Source organism: Chlorocebus sabaeus, chromosome 25 (assembly GCF_047675955.1).
Source record: "Chlorocebus sabaeus isolate Y175 chromosome 25, mChlSab1.0.hap1, whole genome shotgun sequence".
NCBI lineage: Eukaryota > Metazoa > Chordata > Mammalia > Primates > Cercopithecidae > Chlorocebus > Chlorocebus sabaeus.
Window position 1 is genome coordinate 18,067,525 of NC_132928.1, and position 22,572 is coordinate 18,090,096.

The 22,572-nt window shown below is 38.1% G+C and overlaps 1 protein-coding gene across 1 annotated transcript in view; it reads right to left on the reverse strand.

Moving 5' to 3' along the window:
* Positions 1-22,572, reverse strand: part of LOC103230137 (actin-related protein 2/3 complex subunit 3) — a 59,677-nt gene that overhangs the window by 14,422 nt on the left and 22,683 nt on the right. Inside the window, 1 exon segment of the mRNA XM_073011529.1 lies at positions 18,505-18,604. The gene's annotated coding sequence lies outside the window, so the exon portion shown is untranslated.

Consider the following 22,572-nt stretch of genomic DNA (forward strand, 5'->3'; position numbering starts at 1 on the left):
ATAAATTTAAAAGGCATTTATATCTTCCTGTTGTGAGCTGTCTGGTCCTATCTTCTGCACATTTGTCTACTGGGTTGTAAGACCTTCTAAAATTGATTTTTTCCCCATCCTAAATCACATTTTTAGACTATCTGGCGTGGCCGGCCCTATCGTAAATCAAGTGACCCAAGGCCTCCAGGCAAACAAAGATAAAAGTTGAGTATTCTTTATCCAAAATGCCTGGGACCAGAAGTATTTCTAATCTTAAATATTTTGTTATTTTGGAATATTCATATATACAGAATGAGATATCTTAAGGATAGGACTCAAGTTCTAAAAACAAAATTCAAGGCTGGATGCAGTGGCTCATGCCTGTAATCCCAGCTACTCAGGATGCTGAGGCAGGAGGGTCCCTTGAGGCCAGGAGTTTGAGACCAGCCTGTGCAACATAGAGAGACCATGTCTCTAGAAAAAAATTTAAAAATTAGCCGAGTGCAGTGGCATGCACCTGTGGTTCCAGCTACTCAGGAGGCTGAGGTGGGAGGATCACTTGTGCTCAGTAGTTCAAGGCTGTAGTGAACTAGGATTGCATCACTACACTCCAGCCTGGGTGATAGAGACAGACCCTGCCTCAATACAGATAAATTAATTAATAAAGTTAGTTTATATTTCATATATACCTTAAACACATAGCCAGAAGGTAATTTTATACAATAATTTTTTTTTTCTTTTTTTTTTTTTTTTTGAGACAGAGTCTTGCTCTACCACCCAGGCTGGAGTGCAGTGGCGGGATCTCGGCTCACTGCAGTTTCCACCACCCAGATTGAAGCGATTCTTATGGCCTTAGCCTCCCAACTAGCTGGGATTATAGGCACGTGCCACTACGCCCAGCTAATTTTTGTATTTTTAGCAGAGACAAGATTTCACCATGTTGGCCACGCTGGTCTCAAACGCCTGTGATCCACCCATCTCGGCCTCCCAAAGTGCTAAGTTACAGATGTGAGCCACCACACCCAGCCAAAAATTTTTTTTTTTTTTTTTTTTTTTGACACAGAGTCTTGCTCTGTCACCCAGGCTAGAGTGCAGTGGCATAATCTTGGCTCACTGCAACCTCTGCCTCCCCGATTCATGAGATTCTTGTGCCTCAGCCTCTGGAGTAGCTGGGATTACAGATGCACACCACCAAGCCCGGCTAATTTTTGTATTTTTGGTAGAGACGAGGTTTCACCACGTTGGCCAGGCTGGTCTAGAACTCCTGACCTCAAGTGGTCCGCCTGCCTCAGCTTTCCAAAGTACTGGGATTACAGGCATAAGCCATCGTGCCTGACCTATGCAATGATTTTTAATAATTTTGTGCATAAAATAAAATTTGTGTGTATCGTAACATCAGGAAACAAAAGTGTCACTACCTCAACCACTACCCATGGGGGTAATCTGTGGTTGTTTGGCATCACCATCATTCCTGACTCAGAAATTTATTTGCTACTGATAAGGAATCATTTTCCTATACTTATTCCCACATAAGTACATAACAGCAAAAAATATGATACAACAGTAATAGAATGAAAAAATAATACATTCAGGGTAACCAAGCAGCACAGTAGCACCACCAGAATACCTGTTATCAGCTGTTAAACAACAGCAACAACAAACAATGGCAGGCTTTCATTCCCCACCTATCATGTTGTGTTTTGATTAAAAGGTTACTATACACCATTTTTTTAAAGTTATCAGAAGCAGGTGAGAGACCAAGAAGTGGGTCTTCTAAGGATAAGAAGGCTTTCTGCTGGATGGCTTTTTAAAATGTTTTCTCCAGAGTCATCTGCCTTATTAACAATGCTTTTGATTTAGAAGTCTCTCTCTGACATTATAAACTGTGATGATTTCTTGTTCTTTTGTAAACGTACACTGTTTTAGTCCTTCAATAAGCCCATCACACATTTTCACCATTGCTATCGTTTGGATATTTGACTCTCCAAACCTCATGCTGAAATCTGATCCCCAGTGTTGGAAGTGGGGCCTAATGGGGTGTTTGGATCATGGAGGCAGATCCTTCATGAACGTCTTGGTGCCATTCTCTTAGTAATGAGTGAGTTCTAACTCTATTAGTTCCCACAACAGTTCACCTAGAACTGGTTGTTGAAAGAGCCTGGTCCCTCATCTTCTCTCTCTCTTGCCTTCTCTCTCACCGTGAGATCTGCAGGTGCAGGCTCCCCTTCACCTTCTGCCATGAGTGGAAGCAGCCTCAGTCTCTTGCCAGAAGCAGATGCTGGAGCCATTCTTGTACAGCCTGCAGAACCATAAACCAAGTAAACCTCTTTTCTTCTTTTTTTTAGAGACAGGGTCTCACTCGGTTGCCCAGGTTGAGTGCAGTGGCACAATCATAGCTCACTACAGCCTTGAACTCCTGGGCTCAAGAGATCCTCCTGCTTCAGCCTCCTGAGTAGCTGAGACTATAGGTATGTGCCACCACGTCTGGCTAATTATTACAACTTTTTGTAGAGATGGGGCTCTTGCTATGTTGCCCAAGCCATTCTCAAACTCCTGGGCTCAAGCAATCCTTCTGCCTCAGCTTCCTGAAGTACTGGGATTACAGGTATGAGCCACTGCTCCAGGCCTAAGTAAACTTCTTTTCTTTATAAATTAACCAGCCTCAGGCATTCCTTTATAGCAACACAAACAGGCTTAGACAATCATGTTGTCTGTAGGTATTTTCCTACAGTGTTAACAACATTCATCCTCATTGTCACCATTTTCATGACCACCTTGACTCAGAACCATTTCAGCTATTTCATCACTGGTCAATGAATGAACAACTGGAGTCTCATTATCAATGTTAAAAACTTCAATACCCATTTTTCCAGCTTTCAGGACTCTGAAGGAGTATTTTCTTGCATATATAAGCAGGCCAGACTGCTTATCATTTTTTCTCATTTGACATACGGAATTCTTCAAAGTCACCATCCTGTCCATCTCACTGAACACAGTTGCAGGCCAGAGGTTGTGCCAGGCATGCACAAATTTGTCTTTAATCACTGTGCTCCAAGTGCTGGCAACAGCATAGATGGTAAACTTCATGCTAAACTCCTGAAAACCTTCCACAGCCATGCCCCTGTCCACTGTTGTTACATGCTATTCAAGAAAACGTTTTTATATTTACTCTTCATTGATCTAAGGATACTCTGTCACATGGCTGAATTAATAGTCACATTTTGGGGAAAGTACATGACATAGACATTATTTTTTATGAGAATTTCAGCTGGAGTATGAGCAGAACATTTGTCAAGGAATTTTTAAAAATTTTGTAGTCATCACCCAGTGCAGCCTTCTGTGCTGTGAGCCTGAGCCACTAGTATACAATTTTTGTGAAACCAATCAGAAAAGATATTCCTAGTTATTCAAGCTATTTTGCTAGCATAATGATGGACACATAAGAAATTCACCTGCTGAAAACAGCAAGGACACAGCTTTTGCCTATCACAGCAAGTTTACACTTAATGTGTGCTTAATGCATTAGCCCGTATCAGCAGTTATCCTGTCCCTGACATCCTTAATTCTATAGGGCTGTGTCATCAGCTGTAGTCAGTGTCCTTCCAGGGCGATAATGCCAAAACAGTAATATTTCATCCACATTACATACTTGTTCTGGCATCAGATTTCAACACCAATAGTTTTGGCAAACTCACCAATAAATTTCTCCACTGCTTCATGATCAGCAGAAGTTTTATCACCACAAATCTTTAAAAGTTTAATGCTATGTCTTCTTAAACATTTCTGCAATCACCTGTTGAATATTCACAGTTCCTTTCAATTTTCAGTTCATTATTACACATCTTTGTTTCATGATCAGCAAACTATTAAGTGGCATAATGTTCACTGCAATGCTGGCAGATCCACTCTTTCGATACACAATTGAGACTTTCATTTTCAGCTTTACGCAGCGCTGTTTTTGTTTTTTGTTTTTTGTTTTTTTCTCTCACTGACTTATCTTTGTCCTTTCAACGTAGAACTTCAATAGTTCATGTTTCTGTTTCTTCAGGTCATATACATAATGATTCCAACACCCTGCTCTTTTGTAAGACATTTGACACTTACACCACTGTCCAGTTTCTCCAGCCGCTTGACTTTCTCTGTTATATATAAACACAAATGCTTCATTTTTCTTATTACTATTACTCATAAGGGTATCTGCAGGCCTTTTTGGCATTTGTAACAGTATCTTTATACCCAAAGAATAAGCAAAACAAAACAAAACCACAGTGAGTCATGCATGTAAGTCTTGGCCCCATGTGGGGCACTGTGGGGAACGTGCCATTTGGTGTGGCCTGTGCACATGTCATTTATTGTCTTTTGTAGATATGCTTCCATGGGGGAATCTGGAAAAAAAAGATATACTGCAGCTAAAGTGGGCTGGAGGGGGGTCTTTATTTCCTTGGGTTTGCTGAATAAACTGTGTTATATACCTGTTTTTCAACTGCGACCCATCACGTAAATCTCAGGTGTGAAATATTCCACTTGTGGTGTCATACTGGTGTCCAAAAGTTTTGGATTTTGGAGAATTTCAGATTTTCAAATTAGAGAGTGCTCAAAGTATACTCCTATCAAGCATGACATTGGGTTTAGAGACTATCGGGCTTACAGATTAATTCCCAGAAGTCAAAGGCAAGGGCTAGACTTCTCTTAGGGCAAGATTAAATTCTTTTTTTTTTTTTTTTTTTTTTTTGAGATGGAGTCTCGCTCTGTCATCCAGGCTGGAGCGCAGTGGCCGGATCTCAGCTCACTGCAAGCTCCACCTCCCGGATTTACGCCATTCTCCTGCCTCAGCCTCCCAAGTAACTGGGACTACATGCGCCCGCCACCTCGCCCGGTTAGTTTTTTGTATTTTTTAGTAGAGACGGGGTTTCACCGTGTTAGCCAGGATGGTCTCGATCTCCTGACCTCGTGATCCGCCCGTCTTGGCCTCCCAAAGTGCTGGGATTACAGGCTTGAGCCACCCGCCCGGCCAAGATTAAATTCTTTACTACACACCTACACTATAATTTATCTGTCTTTTCTATTGTTAATAGATATTTGGGTTTATTCTATTTTTTGACAATTATGAACAACATTGCCATGAACATTCTTGTACAGATACACTGATATAAAAATGCATGAGTTTCTCTGGAGAATATACCTAGGAGTATGACTGCTGAGTCTTTGGGCTTGGGCTTCAATCTATCAATGTTTATCTCAAGGTTTGGGGACTTTGTGATATATATAGAAAGGCTTTCTATATATATTTCTTAATCATCTCTGATTAAGATTTCAAAAACTTTCCAATGGTTTCTTCAATTCTTGTATGGTTTCATTTCTTTGCGTGTAAATCTTTGATTCATCTGGAACCTATCCTAATATAAAGCTGAGGCATGAATTCAGCTTTAATTTTTCTGCAGATAGCTGGTTGTCTCAACATTACTTTTTAAATAAGTCAGCTTTTCCATACTGATTTGAGGTGACTGCTATATGCCAAATTTTGTGTGTATTGCTTTTTTCCCCTAAGCTATTTCACTGATCTGTCCATCTAGCTATGTGTCAATACCTCAATATTTTAACTTTATATTTTTCAATATCTGGTATGGCTAGTTCTCCTTATTAGAACAATCTAGTCTCGCTTTTTTTTTTTTTTTTACTAGAACTTTAGAATAATCCTGTCTAGTTCTACTCTAAAAATGTTGTGGTTTATTTTAAGGTGGATTTAAATGTCATTAAAATTTAATCTAAAAGTAGTTGGTATCTTCATGATATAGAATATTCCTGTCCAAGAACATAGTATGTCTTTTCATTTATTTCACAAATCATTATAGTATTTAAATATTTTATTCATAATACCTTGCATATTTCTCAAATTTATTCCTATGTATCTTTTAAAAATTTCCACTGTAAATAGGATTTTTCCATAAAATCTTCTGATATCAATATATGTAAAGATTATCGATTTTCAAATTCAGAATTTTACACAGAAATCTAACTGAATTCTATTAGTTTTTAAATAAACTTTATTTTTTAGAGAAGTTTTATGTTCACAGCAAAATATACACAGCAGAAAGTACAGAGAGCTCCTATATACTCCCTGCCCACATACATGCACAGCCTCCCTCACTATCAACATCCAGCATTAGAATGGAGTATGTTATAATCGATGACTCTGCATTAACAGATGATCATCACCCAAAGTCCATAATTTACATTAGGGTTCATTCTTGGAGTGGTAAATTTTATGGGTTTTGACAAGTATACAATGAATGACATATATCTACCATTATATTATTGTATTAGGGTTCTCTAGAGGGATAGAACTAATGGGATATACTATTATATATTATATATAATGTGTTTGTTATATATTATATGTGTATATAATATATAATGTATATATTATGTGTATATATTATCTATTATATAATATATATTCTCATATATATGTGTTATATTGCTAAGGAGTATTAACTCACATGATCACAAGGTCCCACAATAGGCCATCTGCAAGCTGAGGAGCAAGGAAACCAGTCTGAGTCCCAAAATCGAAGAAGTTAGAGTCCAATGTTCGAGGGCAGGAAGCATTCAGCAAGGGAGAAAGATGTAGGCTGGGAGGCTAAGTCAGTCTAGTCTTTTCACATTCTGCTGCCTGCTTTTTATTCTGGTCTTGCTGGCAGCTGATTAGATTGTGCCCACCCATATTAAGAGTGGGTCTATCTTTCACAGCCCACTGACTCAAATGTTAATCTCCTTTGGCAACACCCTCACAGACACAGCCAGGATCAATACTTTGCATCCTTTAATCCAGTCAAGTTGACACTGAGTATTAACCATCACAATTATCATATAAAATAGTTTTACTGTCCTCAAATTCCTCTATGTTCTGCCTTTTTGTTCCACCCTCCCCCCATAATTTTTAAAGAAATAAACTTCCAATTGATTCTCTTGAGTTGTCTAGGTATAAGAACATACATCCTAATAATTATAGTAACTTCATTCTTCCTTTCCAATGTATATCTCAATTTTTTTATTTTTTCTATTTTTAATTGATATTTCATAGCTGTACATATTTTGGGACTATATGTGATATTTTGTTTCCTTTTTAATTTCTTTATTAGCTTATCTGCCAAATCAATAGATGCATAATGTGATATTTTGATACGTGTGTAAGATCTATAATTATCAAGTCAGGGTAACTGGGATATCCATCACCTCAAAAATTTATCTTTTCTTTGTGTTGGGAATACTACAATTCTTCTCTTCTAGTTGTTTCCAAATATGAACTAAATTACTGTTAACTGTAATTTCTCTACTGTACTACTAATATCAGAACTTATTCCTTCTATCTAACTGTATTTTCGTTCTCCTTAATCAACTTTTCTTCATCCTGCCCTCTACTCTTCCCCTCCCAGCCTCTCACAGCCATGATTCTCCTCTCTACCTCCATGAGATCCAATTTATTAGTTCCCACACGTGAGCAAATAATGTGATATTTGTTTTTCTGTGCCTGGCTTATTTCACTTAATATAATGACCTCCAGTTCCAAACCACATTGCTGCATATAACATGATTATATTCTTTTTTATAGCTAAATAATATTCTACTATGTACAAAACCACATTTTCTTTATCCATTCATCTGTTGATGGACACTTAAGATGATGCCATACCTTGGCTATTTGTGAACAGTGAGGCAATAAACATAGGAACACCGATTGCAGATATCTCTCTGATGTTACAATTTCCTTTCTTTTAAATATATACCCAGCAGCGGAACTGCTGGATCATATGGTAGTTTTATTTTTAATTTCTCGAAGATCTCCATACTGTTTTTCATAATGGAGGTACTACTTTACATTCCCACAGAATAGGTGAGCTCCCCTTTCTCTGCATTCTACCAGCATTTGCTATTTTTTGTCTTTTGGCAATAGCCATCCTAACTTGGGTGAGACAGTATTTCATCATGGTTTTGATTTGCATTTCCTTGATGATTGGTGATGTTGGATATTTTTTTTTCAAGTATCTGTTGACCATCTGTGTACCTTCTTTTGAGAAATATTTATTCAGGTCTTTTACTCATTTTAAAAATTGGATTATTTGGTTTTTGCTATTGAGTTCCTTATATATTCTGGCTATTTTTGTTTGTTTGTTTGTTTTGAGATGGAGTCTTGCTCTTGTCACCCAGGCTGGAGTGTAATGGCATAATCTTGGCTCACTGCAACCTCCACCTCCCGGGTTCAAGTGATTCTCCTGCCTCAGCCTCCTGTATAGCTAGGATTACAAGCACCCGCCACCACACCAGGCTGATTTTTGTATTTTTAGTAGAGACAGGGTTTCTGCCATGTTGGCCAGGCTGGTCTCAAACTCCTGACCTTGTGATCTGCCCACCTCAGCCTCCCAAAGTGCTGGGATTACAGGTGTGAGCCACCACGCCCGGCCAAGGTGATTTTTTATATGGTAAAAGATGGGGATCTAGTTTCACTCTTCTGCACATGGATATTCAGTTTCCCCAGCACCATTTATTTACTTATTTTTATTTTTTAAGAACAGTCCTACTCTGTCGCCCAGACTGAAATACAGAGGCACACACACAGCTCACTGAAGCCTCAAACTCCTGAGCCCAAGTAATCCTTCCACTTCAGCCTCCCAAGTATCTGGGACCACAAGCACAAACCACCATGCCCAGCTAATATTTAATTTTTTGTAGAGATGGAGGTCTCACTATGTTTCCCAGGCTGGTCTTGAACTCCAGGCCTCGAACAATCCTCTTGCCTTGGATTCCCAAAGTGCTGAAATTACAGGTATGAGCCACTATGCCCAGCCTGTCACAGTACCATTTATTAAAGAGACTATCTTTTTCCCATTCTATGTTCTTGTTACCATTGTTGAAAATGAGTTGGCTAGAAGTACATGGATTTATTTCTGGATTCTCTATTCTGTTCCATTGGTCTGTGTGTCTGTTTTTACAGTACCATACTGTTTTGGTTGCTATAGCTTTATAGTATAATTTGAAATCAGGTAGTGTGATGCCTCCATCTTTTTTCTTTTTGCTCAGGATTATTTAGCTATTCATATGAGTTTCAGGATTTTTTTTCTATTTCTGTGAAAAATGTCATTGGTACTCTGATAGGGATTACATTGAATCTATAACTCACTCTGGGTAGTATAGACATTTAAACAATACTAATTCTTCCATTCCAAAGCATGGGATAGCTTTCCATTTTTTTGTCACCTTTCTTTTATTGGTGTTTTATAGTTTTCTTTGTAGAGATATTTTACTTCTTTGTTCTTTAGTTACATTTATTCCTAGGTATTTTAATTTTTTGTAGCTATTGTAAATGAGATTGATTTCTTGATTTCTTTTTCAGGCTGAATGCTGTTAGCATATAGAAACACTCCTGATTTTTGTATGCTGATTTTGTTTCCTATGATTTTACTAAATTCATTTGTCGGTTCTAAGAGTTTTCTGGTGGAGTCTTTGGGCTTTTCTAAATTTAAGATCATGTTGTCTGCAAACAAGGGTAACTTGACTTCTTCCTTTCCAATATGGATGTCCTTTATTTCTTTCTCTTGCTTAATTGATCTGGCTGGGTATTTTTGTTTAACTGAATTTCCTGGTATCTTCAAAACAAGAGATAGCAGATGTCTTTTTCTTGTTTTTGACTGTAACAGGAATGCTTTTAGTATTTCCCCAATCTAAAACTTACAGAAAAGTTGCAAATACAGTACTTCCAGTAAGTTGTTATCCAAAAAACAAGGACATTCTTCTATGTAACCACAATTTGAGGTCAAAATCAGGAAATTCACACTAATACATTACCACTATCTAATTTTCAAACAGCATCCAAGTTTTTCCAACTCCTTTATAGATAAAAGACTGATGTCCTTTATAGTTAAAGGATTCAGGTCAGAATCAGGCACTGCATTTAAATGACATGTCTCTTTAATCTCCTTCAATCTGGAACAGTTCTTCAGTTTTACCTTGACTTTCAAGATGACAATTTTGAAGATTACACACCAGTTGTTTCGTAGAATGTCTCTCAATTTAGGCATGTATAATCATTTCTCATTATTAGATTTAGGTTATGGATCTGCAATGGAGTGAATTTTCTGTGTCACCCCCCAAAATTCATACACTGAAACTCTAATCCCAATATGATGCTATTTGGAGATGGCTTTTTTTTTTTTTAGACAGAATCTCGCTCTGTCACCCAGGCTGGAGTGCAGTGGTGCAATCTCAGCTCACTGCAACCTCCGCCTCCCAGGTTCAAGCTATTCTCCGGCCTCAGCCTCCTGAGTAGCTGGGATTACACCTGGCTAATTTTTGTATTTTTATTAGAGACGGGGTTTCACCATGTTGGCCAGGCTGGTCTTGAACTCCTGACCTCAAGTGATCCCAAAGTGCTGGGATTACAGGTGTGAGCTATGGTGCCCAGCCTGGAGGTGGCATCTTTGGAAGGTAATGAGGTCATGAGGGTGGAGCCCTCATGAATAAGGTTAGTGTCCTTATAAAAAGAATAGCTAGCTCTCTTTCTGTCATTTGAGACAGTAAGGAAACCACCTTCTATAAACCAAGAAAAGGGCATTCACAAAAAATACAACCACACTGGCACTCTGATCTTGCACTTTCAGCCTCCAAGCCTCCAGAAGTGTGAGAAATAAAAGTCTGTTGTTTAAGCCACCCAGCCCATGGTAATTTGTTACAGCACTCTGAACTAGGACAACATCTTTGGCAGGAATATCACATCAGTGATGCTGTGTTCTTCTCAATGCATCCTAACAGGAGTCACACAATTCTGATTTGTCTCATTATTGATGATGCTAATTTTGATCACTTGATTCAGTAATGTCTACAAGGCTTCTCCATCACCATAAAATTATTCTTTTTCTCTGTGTTCACCTTCTTGACTTAGCCTTACAGCCAGCCATTTTACCAAGGAGTAACCAAGGAGTACTAGTACCTTTTAGTAGAGAATGGTATTTAGAAACCATGAACTGAACACTAGGTGTGCTCATTGCTATTAGGGTAACACTATTTCTAGACCAGCTACAGAGGTAGGAAATATTCTAGAAATCATAAGTTTAAACTGATTAATTTCAAATCTCAATCAAGTCCCACAGGTTCTTCTTTGTCTTTCTCCATTCCATATTTGTGTCTTCCTTCTTCCACAGTGAAAACCCTGGTTTTTTTTCAACCACTCCCTGTTTATTCATTTGCTCAATCTTACAATAAAATGAATATTACTATACTCATACTAGTAAGAAAATTTCTGTTATTTTACATTTTAATTACTGTGTATATTTTGTTATATTTATTTTATTAGTATTTGATGTGTTTTCTTTTTTATACTTTTGTGGAGGCATAATATGTATACCATAAAACTTGCCCTAAGTGTTCAATGATTTTTAGTAAAATTCAGAGTTGTGCAACCATTGCTGCAATCCAGTTTCAGAACATTTCCATCAGCATAAAAACTTCCCTTCTAGGCCGGGTGCAGTGGCTCACATCATTAATCCCGGCAATGTGGGGGACTGAGGCAGGCAGATTGCTTGAGCCCAGGAGTTTGAGACCAGCCTAGGCAACATGGTGAGACCTTGTCTCTACAAAAAAATACAAAAATTAGCTGGGTGTGGTGGCAAATGCCTGTTACGGTACGAGCTACAAGAGGCTGAGGTGGGATGACAGCTTGAACCCAGGACGTTGAGATTGCAGTGTGCTGTGATTATGCCACTGCACTCCAGCCTGGGTGACAGAGTGAGACCATCTCAAAAAAGAAAAAAAAAATAGAAGAAGAAAAGTTCCCTCTGCCTATATGCAACCAGTCCCCACTGTGACACCTCACAGACTCAAGCCCAGGTCATCACAGGGCTCCACAGATTTGTCCATCCTAAAAGTTTCATACAAATAGAATCAAACAATAGTAGCCTTTTGTGTCTGACTTCTTTCACTTCATATGATGTTTTTAAGATTAATCCATCTGTAGCATGTATCAGTAGCCTATTTTTTTATTGCTAAATAATATTCCATTACATGCATATACCATATTGTGGTTATCTACTCACCAGCTGATAGACATCTGAACTGTTTCCAGTTTTTGCCTATTGCATATAATGCTGCTATGAACACTCACAACAAGCCTTTGTGTAGACATATATTTTGGAGGTATAGGGGTGGATATGTAGAAATAAAACTGCTGGGTCCAACAGCAGGTATATTTTTAACTTTTTAAGAAATGGCCAAACTGTTTTTCAAAGTGACTGTATCATTTCATATTCTCACGAGCAACGTATGAGGGTTCTGATTCTTCCTCACCCTCACCAACACTTGGCATTGGCAATCTTTTCTATTATTGTAGTGGGTGTGTAGTGACATCTCATTGTGGTTTTAATTTGCATTTCCCTAAAGGCTAATGCTATGAAGCATCTTTTCATGTATACATAAGCCATTGTATAAAGAAAACTGTCCTTTAGTTAAAATATAATAAATACTCATTTAAAAATTTTTTTATCCCATTTAAAAAATTGGATTATTGTACTATCAAATTATAAGAGTTCTTTATATACTCAGATAAAAGTCCTCTATTACATACATGATTTGCAAATATTTTTCCCAGTCTATGACTTGTCTTTTAATTCCACTAATGGTGCCTTTTAAAGAGCAGAATTTTTTCTGTTTTGATGAAGTTCAATTTATTAATTTTGTTCTCTTATGGATCATGTTTTTGTTGTCATATGCAAGAAATACCTGTCTAACCCAAAGTCACAAACATTTTCTCCTTGCCATTTTCTAGAAACTTTAGTTCTTATATGTAAGTCTATGATCCATTTAGAGTTAAATTTTGCACATGGCATGAGATAAGGATACATATATTTTTGCATATGGATGTATAATTGTCCCAGCACCATTTGTTGAAAAAATTATCATTCCCCCCATTGAATTATCTTGACACTTTTGTCAAAAGTGGGGATTACAGGCATGTGCCACCACACCCAGCTAATTTTTGTGTTTTTAGTAGAGATGGGGTTTTACCATATTGGTCAGGCTGGTCTCGAACTCCTGGCCTCAAGCAATCCACCTGCTTTGGCCTCCCAAAGTGCTGCGATTACAGGAGTGAGCTACCATGCCCAGCCACCTTCTCTTTATTTTTTTTAGAGACATTGTCTCATTCTGTTGCCTAATCCTTCTCAAATGTTGCTGGATTCTGTTACCTAGTACTTCATTAGGGAATTTTGTATACATGTTCATGAAGAATACTTGTCTGCAATTTTCTTTCCTTGTGACGTGTTCACCTGGTTTTGATATCTGAGTAATATTGGTCTCATAAAATGTGTTACAAATTGTTTCCTTTTTATTTCCCAAAAAACAAACTGTAGGATTGGTAATCTCTCTTCCTTAAATGAAGCCATCCAGGCCTGGGTTTTCCCTTTTGAAAAGATTTCTAATTACCAATTCATTTTAGTCACACTATTTTTCTTCATTTATTATTGTTCTATTGATATTTTCTCTTTCTTCTTGAGTCAGTTTTGTTAATTTGCATCTTTCTAGTAATTTGGCCATTTAAGTTGTCTAATTTGTTGGCATAAAGTCATTCATAATAATTCCTTATAATACTTTTAACTTCTGTAGAGTTGGTAATGATATCCTATCTTTTATTCCTAATTTTGGTATTTGTGTCTTTTCTCTATATTTTTTCCTTGATCAGAATAGCTAACAGTTTATCAATTGTATTGATTAAAGAACAATTTTATTGTTTCAAAGAACCAACTTTAGTTTTACTGATTTTCTCTACTGTTTTTCTGTTTTCTATTTCACTGACGTTTGGCTCTGATCTTTATCATTTCCTTCTTCCTTTTTTTTTTTTTTTTTTTTTAAAGAAACGGAAGTCTTCAAATTCCCATTAACGATAGACTGGATAAAGAAAATGTGGTACATTTACACCATGGAACAGTATGCAGCCATAACTAGGTACGAAATCATGTCCTTTGTAGGGACACTGATGGGAGCTGGAAGCCATTATCCTCAGCAAACTAACACAGGAACAGAAAACCAAACACCACACCTTCTCACTTATAAGTGGGAGCTGAACAATGAGAACACATGGACCTAGGGAAGGGAACAACACACACTGGGGCCTGTTGTGGGGGTTGGGGAGAGACAGCATCAGGATAAATAGCTAATGCATGTGGGGCTTAATACCTAGGTGATGGCCTGATAGGTGCAGCAAACCACCATGGCACATGTTTACTTATGTAACAAACCTGCATGTACTGCACATATATCCTGGAACTTAAAATAAAAATAAATTTTAAAAAAAGATAAAGAAGAAAAAATGCTTATGTATAATACAAAATTCAGTTTAAAAGTTTGACTATATTATGTACTCGTGAGGACATTTGTCTCTTTAGTTCACTGTTATATACAGTATCTAGATTACTGCCTGTTACTTGGCAGATGCTTAATAAATGTTTGTCAAATGGATGTTTTAAATGTAACTTTTTTTCCCTCAAAATCCAAATACAAACATGGTGGGGGGGATCTATCTTAAATAAAAGCAAGAAATTAATCATAAAAAAAAGAAATGGGGGTCTTGCTCTGCCACCTAAGTGGAGTACAGTGGTGCAATCCTGACTCACTGCAGCCTCAAACACCTAGGCTCAAGTGATCTTTCTGCCCCAGCCTCTCAAGTAGTTAAGACTATAGGCACATACCACAACACCTGGCTAATTTTTTTTTTCTTTTTGTGAGATGAGATCTCACTCTGTCATCCAGGCTGGAGTGCAATAGCACGATCAAAGCTCACTGCAGCCTTGACTTCCTGGGCTCAAGTGATTCTCCCACCTCAGCCTCCCTAGTAGCTGGGACTACAGGTACATACCACCACGCCCGGCTAATTTTTTTGTATTTTTTGTAGAAATATGGTTTCACCATGTTGCCTAGGCTGATCTTGAACTCTCGGGCTCAAGCAATCCACCTACCTCGGCCTCCCAAAGTGCTAGGATTACAGGCATGAGCCACTGCACTTGGCCATTCAAAAAAATTTTTTTTTGTAGAGACAGGATCTCACTATGTTGCCCAGGCTAGTCTTGAACTCCTGGCCTCAAGTGATCCTCCTATCTTAGCAAAAGTGCTGGGGATTACAGGTTTGAGCTACCAAGCCTGGTTATCATTTCTTTCTATCTGCTTGATTTGGATTATTTGCTTTTTTTGTTTGTTTCTTTAGGTAAAAACTTAGGTTGTTTTTCTTTTCTAAATAGGCATTTAAAACTGTAAGTTTCCCTTTCGGCACTGCTTTAACTGCATTGTACACATTTAAAAATATTTTCTATTTTCCCTTGTGATTTCATCTTTAACCCATGGGTCATTTAGTAGTGTGTTTTAAAATTTCCAAATATTTTGATATCGACTACCTTTACTTCTATTGTTGACTTCTAATTCTGTGATCAGAGAACATACTTTGAATGATTTCAATCCTTTTACATTTATGGAGAATGTTTTACATGCATTTGCAAAGAATATATATTCTGCTACTGTGGGTGAAGTGTTTTATAGGTACTTTTTATGTCAAGTTAGTTGACAGTGTTGTTCAAGTTTGTATCCTTACTGATCATCTTTCTACATTTTCTATCAATTATTGAAAGTAGGTTATTGGGCCGGGCGCGGTGGCTCAAGCCTGTAATCCCAGCACTTTGGGAGGCCGAGACGGGCGGATCACGAGGTCAGGAGATCGAGACCATCCTGGCTAACATGGTGAAACGCCATCTATACTAAAAATACAAAAAACTAGCCAGGCGAGGTGGTGGGCGCCTGTAGTCCCAGCTACTCGGGAGGCTGAGGCAGGAGAATGGCGTGAACCTGGGAGGCGGAGCTTGCAGTGAGCTGAGATCCGGCCACTGCACTCCAGCCTGGGCGACAGAGCGAGACTCCATCTCAAAAAAAAAAAAAAAAAAAAAAAAGAAAGTAGGGTATTGAACTCTCCAACAGTTGTTGAATTGCCTATTTCTCCTTTCAATTTTGTAAGTCTTTACTTATGTGTTTTGAGGCTCTGTTATCAGCAACATTAGTTTCCTAGAATTGTCCTAACAAATTACCAACACTAGGTAGCTTAAAACAATAGAAGTTTATTGTCTTATGTTTCTGGAAACTGTAAGTCCAAAATCAGGGTATCCATAGGGTCATGCTCCCTTTGAAGGTTCTAAGGAAGAATTCTTCCTTGCCTCTTCTCATGGCCCCAGCAGTACTTAGTTGTGGCAGCACAACTCCAATCTCTGCCTCCATAGTCAGATCACCGCCTTCCCTGTGACTTTCTGCGTGTCCTCTCCTCCTCTTATAAGGTCACCAGTCATTGCATTTAGGTCCCTCACCCCAGTCAAGTATGATCTTATCTTAACTAATAACATCTGCAAAGATCCTATTTCCAAAGAAGGTTACATTCTGAGGTTCTGGGTGAACATGAATTTCAGGAAAGATATTGTTCAATCCACTGCAGTGTGAATACATTTATACTGACATTAATATCTTTCTGACAGATTGACCCTCTTATCACATGAAATGTTCCTCTTTGTCACTAGTAATATATCTTGAAATCTATTTATCTGTGTTTTATTAGCTTTATAAAACCAACAAAAAAAGCATTATATATTCTTTCATGTTCTGGGAGAGATTATTATATATGGTATGAGACTTACCCATGCTACCTATAATAATATATAATAATACATATAATAATCTTGTTTAAGAAAGAAATTACAAAAGTTTTTCTTTTTTCTTTTACTTTTTGTTTGTTTGTTTTCACTTCTTGAGTTAGTCTTCGCAATTTAGAGGTAATATAGGGTATTTCTCAATAGGAGTTCTATTAACATTTTTTTTTTTCTTTTTTGAGAGGGAGTCTCCCTCTGTTGCCCAGGCTGCAGGGCAGTGGCACCATCTCCGCTCACTGCAACCTCCACCTCCCGGGATTGAGCAATTCTCCTACCTCAGCCTCTGAGTAGCTGGGACTAGAGGATACAGCACCATGTCCAGCTAATTTTAGTATTTTTAGTACAGATGGGGTTTCACCATGTTGGCCAGGTTGGTCTCAAACTCCTGACCTCAGGTGATCCACCTACCTCAGCCTTTTTTTTTTTTTTTTTTTTGGAGATAGCATCTTGCTGTAGCACTCTGGCTGGAGTGCAGTGGTGCCATCTCAGCTCACTGCAATCTCCGCCTCCCAGGTTCAAGCATCGAGCAATCCTCTTGCCTCAGCCTCCTGAGTAGCTGGGACTACAGGTGTGCACCACCACACCTGGCTAATTGTTGTATTTTCTGTAGAGACAGGGTCTCACTATATTGCTCAGGCGCTTTTTTTTGTTTTGTTTTTTTTTAAATAGAGACAGGGTTTTACTATGTTACCCAGGCTGGTCTTAAACTCCTGGCCTCAAGCAATCTTCCCTGCCTCAGCCTCTCAAAGTGCTAGGACTAACAGGCATGGGCCACTCTGCCCAGCCTGGGTCAGTTCTTTATTTTTTAGGATCATCACTCATACTATAGGACACTTAATATTTTGAGCCTCTATCCACTAAATGTCAGTAACTCTCCTTAGCCTTTATTAACAACCAGATTCATACCCGTGAGGGTAGGGGAGTCATTCAAGAACCAATGACATAGTTAAGAGAGTAACTGCTTGGGCTTAAATACAAGCTCTGACACTAATTTTGTTAAATATTTTTCTATTGAATTTTGTTGTTGTGATTAGCTGATACATATAAAATTCTTAGAATAGTACCTAGAACAGAGCAAGTGTGTGATAAATATTAACAAGTATTATTCCATGAATTCTGTCATCTTAACAAGTTTTTATATGGCAGGACAATATTTCTGAAATATTGACTTAATTTTCTTGTACGAATTCACTTTTTCCTTGCCCTTTCCTTCCATACTCCCTTTAATCGGCTAGATAACTATGAGCTCGCTGCTATAGGGGAGAGATAAGCCATATTTAAAGACATAAAAATGATGTATTCATAAACTTTATTTCTAAAACTGTAAGCCTTTATGGGAATAGAGAAAGTTCCATGCATACATAAAATATTTGGGAGAAACATAACTAAAAAGAAATGGGCTTTCTTATCTCCCCGTTAATTTTTTTTTTTAATTATTTTTTTCTCCCCGTTATAACAAGCCTAGAAAGAAATTTCCCCAGACTGAGGAAGAAGACAATATGGTGGGAAAGGGATAAGAGTACAGAAATTGACAGATCCTTAAAAAATGAATTCTATGCCCTGATTCATGGAGTAGCAAAGCAGCAGTAAAAGTCCATACAAACATGAGGGCTCTAAGGCAGGGAGACGAGGAGGGTTAAATCCTGAACCTTGGGTAAATAATATGATACCAGAGAAGAAATGACTGGGAGATAAGACTATGCTGACCAGGCTTTAAGAAGTTGCCTTGCATTTCAAACGTAAGCATAGCAGTGAAGGCGTAGAATTATGTATATGCCCCTACATGTAATGTGGAATAAAAGAGAGAACATACCTGAAGGTACCAGACAAACAGGAATGACAACATCTTAGTGGCAAATGGTGTGGACCAGTGACTGAGGACCAGAAAGGATGATGGACATCTCAGAAGATACCTGCATGAACAGATAACATTGAGGACTAGGTGAATATTAGTACCTTCTCCCTATCCTTGTCTTAGTAACACAGAGATCACCCCCACTTCATAATCAGACTCGAAGTATGAAACTCCAAACTGACTGAGATCAGGTTTCCATCCCCCTCCAATGAACGGAGACTTCGAAAAGAAAGTAAGATAGCCGGGCACAGTGGCTCATGCCTTTAATCCCACTTTGGGAGGCTGAGGTAGGTGGATCACAAGGTCAGGAATTCGAGACCAGCCTGGCCAACATGGTGAAACCCCGTCTCTACTAAAAATACAAAAATTAGCCAGGTGCAGTGGTGGGTGCCTATAATCCCAGCTACTCGGGAGGCTGAGGCAGGTGAACTGCTTGAACCCGGGAGGCGGAGTTTGCAGTGAGCCGAGATCACACCACTGCACTCTAGCCTGGGCGACAGAGTGAGACTCCATCTCAAAAAAAAAACAAAAAATAAAAAATAAAAAGATGATTCATATAAAATTAGAGTAACTTTTCTTGTATAATTTTGTGGACATAGATCTACCCATATGCACAGAGTTGTTCATATAATTGTAAGTTTTTAAAGCTATGTATCAGTTGACATAGCCCCTTTTTACTTTTGTTCATATCTCATTTGTTTATTTTTATTACATTTTTAAAGATTTAATCAGTTTGTTGGGATTTTTGAAAAACTCAATTATTAGATGTATAGTCTACTCTTCCTGTCTCTTAAAAGTCACTAAGGTTTTTATCTTTATTATTTCCTTTATTCTGCTTTCCTCTGAGTTGTATTTCAGTTGTTTCTTTCTAGTTTATTGATTTGATAAAATCTGTTTTCCTAATTGGACCATGAATGATACAGATGGTAAATTCATTTTATAGCTTAAATGAGCAAATACAATTTTTATAACATGTATGGCATGATATGGCATGTACATATGGCAGAAACTTGATAGTTGTCAGAGTTAAAATTTATCTTCAGGACTATTAAACAAATTCTTGGTAGTAAATACTTACTAAGAACACTTCTTCCATTACTTGGCAAACATTCAAAGAAGTACTTTAGTCATGATTAGAAGAAATAGAGCAAATATGCACTTAAGACCTTTGTCCACCAACCTAAGGTTTTTTCTTACTTTTACTACTGAATTCCCTGAAATGTAAATATTATTTGGCCATTTCTCCTTTATCCTACTGAGGATGGTAATGACTAACTACTTTAAATTCTCAAAATACTTTGTGGCAAAAAGACTATTTCTTGTCAAGTATTCCTGTTAAATATCATTATGCATTATATCCTATACTTTCTTTTCATTATAACAAATCCAAAGTATATTTGGATTTTTAACTTTAATTTCTATATTATCTTAAAATAAAGCTTAGATATTACCAATTAAAGAAGTGAAGTAAAAATGAAAAGCTTATCTTACAAGCAAGAGGGAAAATATACTGTAAGTCTTACAGAATAAGTATCTTCTAAATTCTAGCCCAGGTGTCTCATAGGCTAGATGAAGAAACAAAGCCCTAGATAAGATAACTAGCTCAAGGATTAAAGGTCAAAAACAGAAGTTGGTCAAAAATTGGATTCCTTTTTTTGTTTTGAGATGGAGTCTCACTCTGGCACCCAGGCTGGAGTGCAGTGGCACGATCTTGGCTCACTGCAACCTCCGCCTGCCAGGTTCAAGCAATTCTCCTGCCTCAGCCTCCCGAGTAGCTAGGACTACAGGTACACACCACTATGCCCGGCTAATTTTTTTTTTTTTTTTTGGTATTTTTAGTAAATGTGGGGTTTCACCATGCTGGCCAGGCTGGTCTCGAACTCCTGACCTCGTGATCCGCCCACCTCAGCCTCCCAAAGTGCTGGGATTACAGGTGTGAACCACCGCGCCCGGCTCCGAAAAACTGGATTCTTATACTCAAAAGCACTCTTTTGTTCTGCTCTGTTATTACCTTTTACACGGATTATATAAGGGTCTCAAGGAACAAAAAATACAAAATTTGCTGAGAAGTTGGGCTCGTTTGGTGCAGTGGTTCCCGCCTGTAATTCCTGCACTTTGGGAGGCTGAGGCAGGCAGATAACTTGAGGTCAGGAATTTGAGATCAGCCTGGCCAACATGGCGAAACCCGGTCTCTTTTAAAAATACAAAGAAATGGGGCCGGGCGCGGTGGCTCAAGCCTGTAATCCCAGCACTTTGGGAGGCCGAGACGGGCGGATCACGAGGTCAGGAGATCGAGACCATCCTGGCTAACACGGTGAAACCCCGTCTCTACTAAAAATACAAAAAACTAGCCGGGCGAGGTGGCGGGCGCCTGTAGTCCCAGCTACTCCGGAGGCTGAGGCAGGAGAATGGCATAAACCCGGGAGGCGGAGCTTGCAGTGAGCTGAGATCCGGCCACTGCAGTCCAGCCCGGGCTACAGAGCAAGACTCCGTCTCAAAAAAAAAAAAAAAAAAACAAAAAACAAAGAAATTAGCTAGGCGTGGTGGCACACACCTATAATCCCAGCTACTCAAGAGGCTGGGGAAAGAGAATTGTTTGAACCTGGGAAGCAAAGGGAGGTTGCAGTCAGCTGAAATCCCACCACTGCACTCCAGCCTGGGTGACAGAGCAAGACTCTGTATAAAAAAAAAGAAAAAATGCCCCCAGAAATCTGACCGTAGAACAGGTGCTACGATAAACATCAATTAAACATTGTCTGTTTTTAAAAACCCAAAGAACAGAAGAAAGGAAAGAAAATAAAGAGCAGAAATTTGAGGAAATAGCAGAAGAGACAATGGACAAAATCAATGAAGCCAAAAAATGGTTCTTAAAAAGACCTAGAAAAGACATACAATCTCTGGCATGATTAAGAAGAAAGAAAGAAGGCAAAAAACAAATATTAGGAACAAAAAGGAGGACAAAATTATATATCCAGCAAGGATTTAAAAGAAAATAAGTGTATGTTATGAGTAATGTAGTGGCCAAAAAAAACCCACAAAACAATGAAAGGAAAACTTAGGTAAAGCTGACTAACTCCCAGAAATATGTAATTTAACCAAAACGAAATGAGAAAAAATTAAATATTTGAATAGTCTTATAGTCACTAAAGAAACTGAATCCATAGTTAAAAATCTTTCTGCAAAGAAAAAAACAAAAATACCAGGCCCAAATGGTTTTTATAGGTGAGTACCACCAACTTTTCAAGAAACAGATCATTCCAATCCTATAAATACTCTTGAAAGAACCGAGAGAAAGGATCATATAATCTTTTTTCTCCCCACAGGTTATTGGAGAACAGGTGGTGTTTGGCTACATGAGTAAGTTCTTTAGCAGTGATTTGTGAGATTTTGGTGCACCCATTACCCAAGCAATATACACTGCACCCAATTTGTAGTTTTATCTGTCACCCCTTCCCACCCTTTGCCCCTAAGTCCCCAAAGTCCATTGTGTCATTCTTATGTCTTTGCATTCTCATAGCTTAGCTCCCACTTAAGGACCATTTAATCTTGATACCAAAACCATATAAGATTTTCAAGAGAAAGACAAACTACAGGTTCTTCTTATGAAAAAAATCTGAAAAAAAAAATACTAGCAATCCAAACCCAGTAATGCATTAAAAAAGATAATATATCATAATTATGTTGTTTATCCCAGTAAAGCAACATTAAAAAATTAATAAACACAATTCACCATAAAAAAACTAAAAGAACAAAACTTTATGACCAAGAGATATCAAAAATTAAAAAAATTCAATGGCTATTTATTTTTTAAAACTTTTTTTTTTTTAAGACAAAGTCTTGTTTTGTCACCCAGCCTGGAATGTAGTGGCATGATCTCAGCTCACTTAGCCTCAATCTCTTGGGCTCAAGTGATCCTCCCACCTCAGCCTCCTGAGATTACAGATGGGCACCACCATGCCCAACTGATTTTTAATTTTTTTTTGTAAGGACAGGATCTCACTATGTTGCCCAGGCTGGTGTTGAATT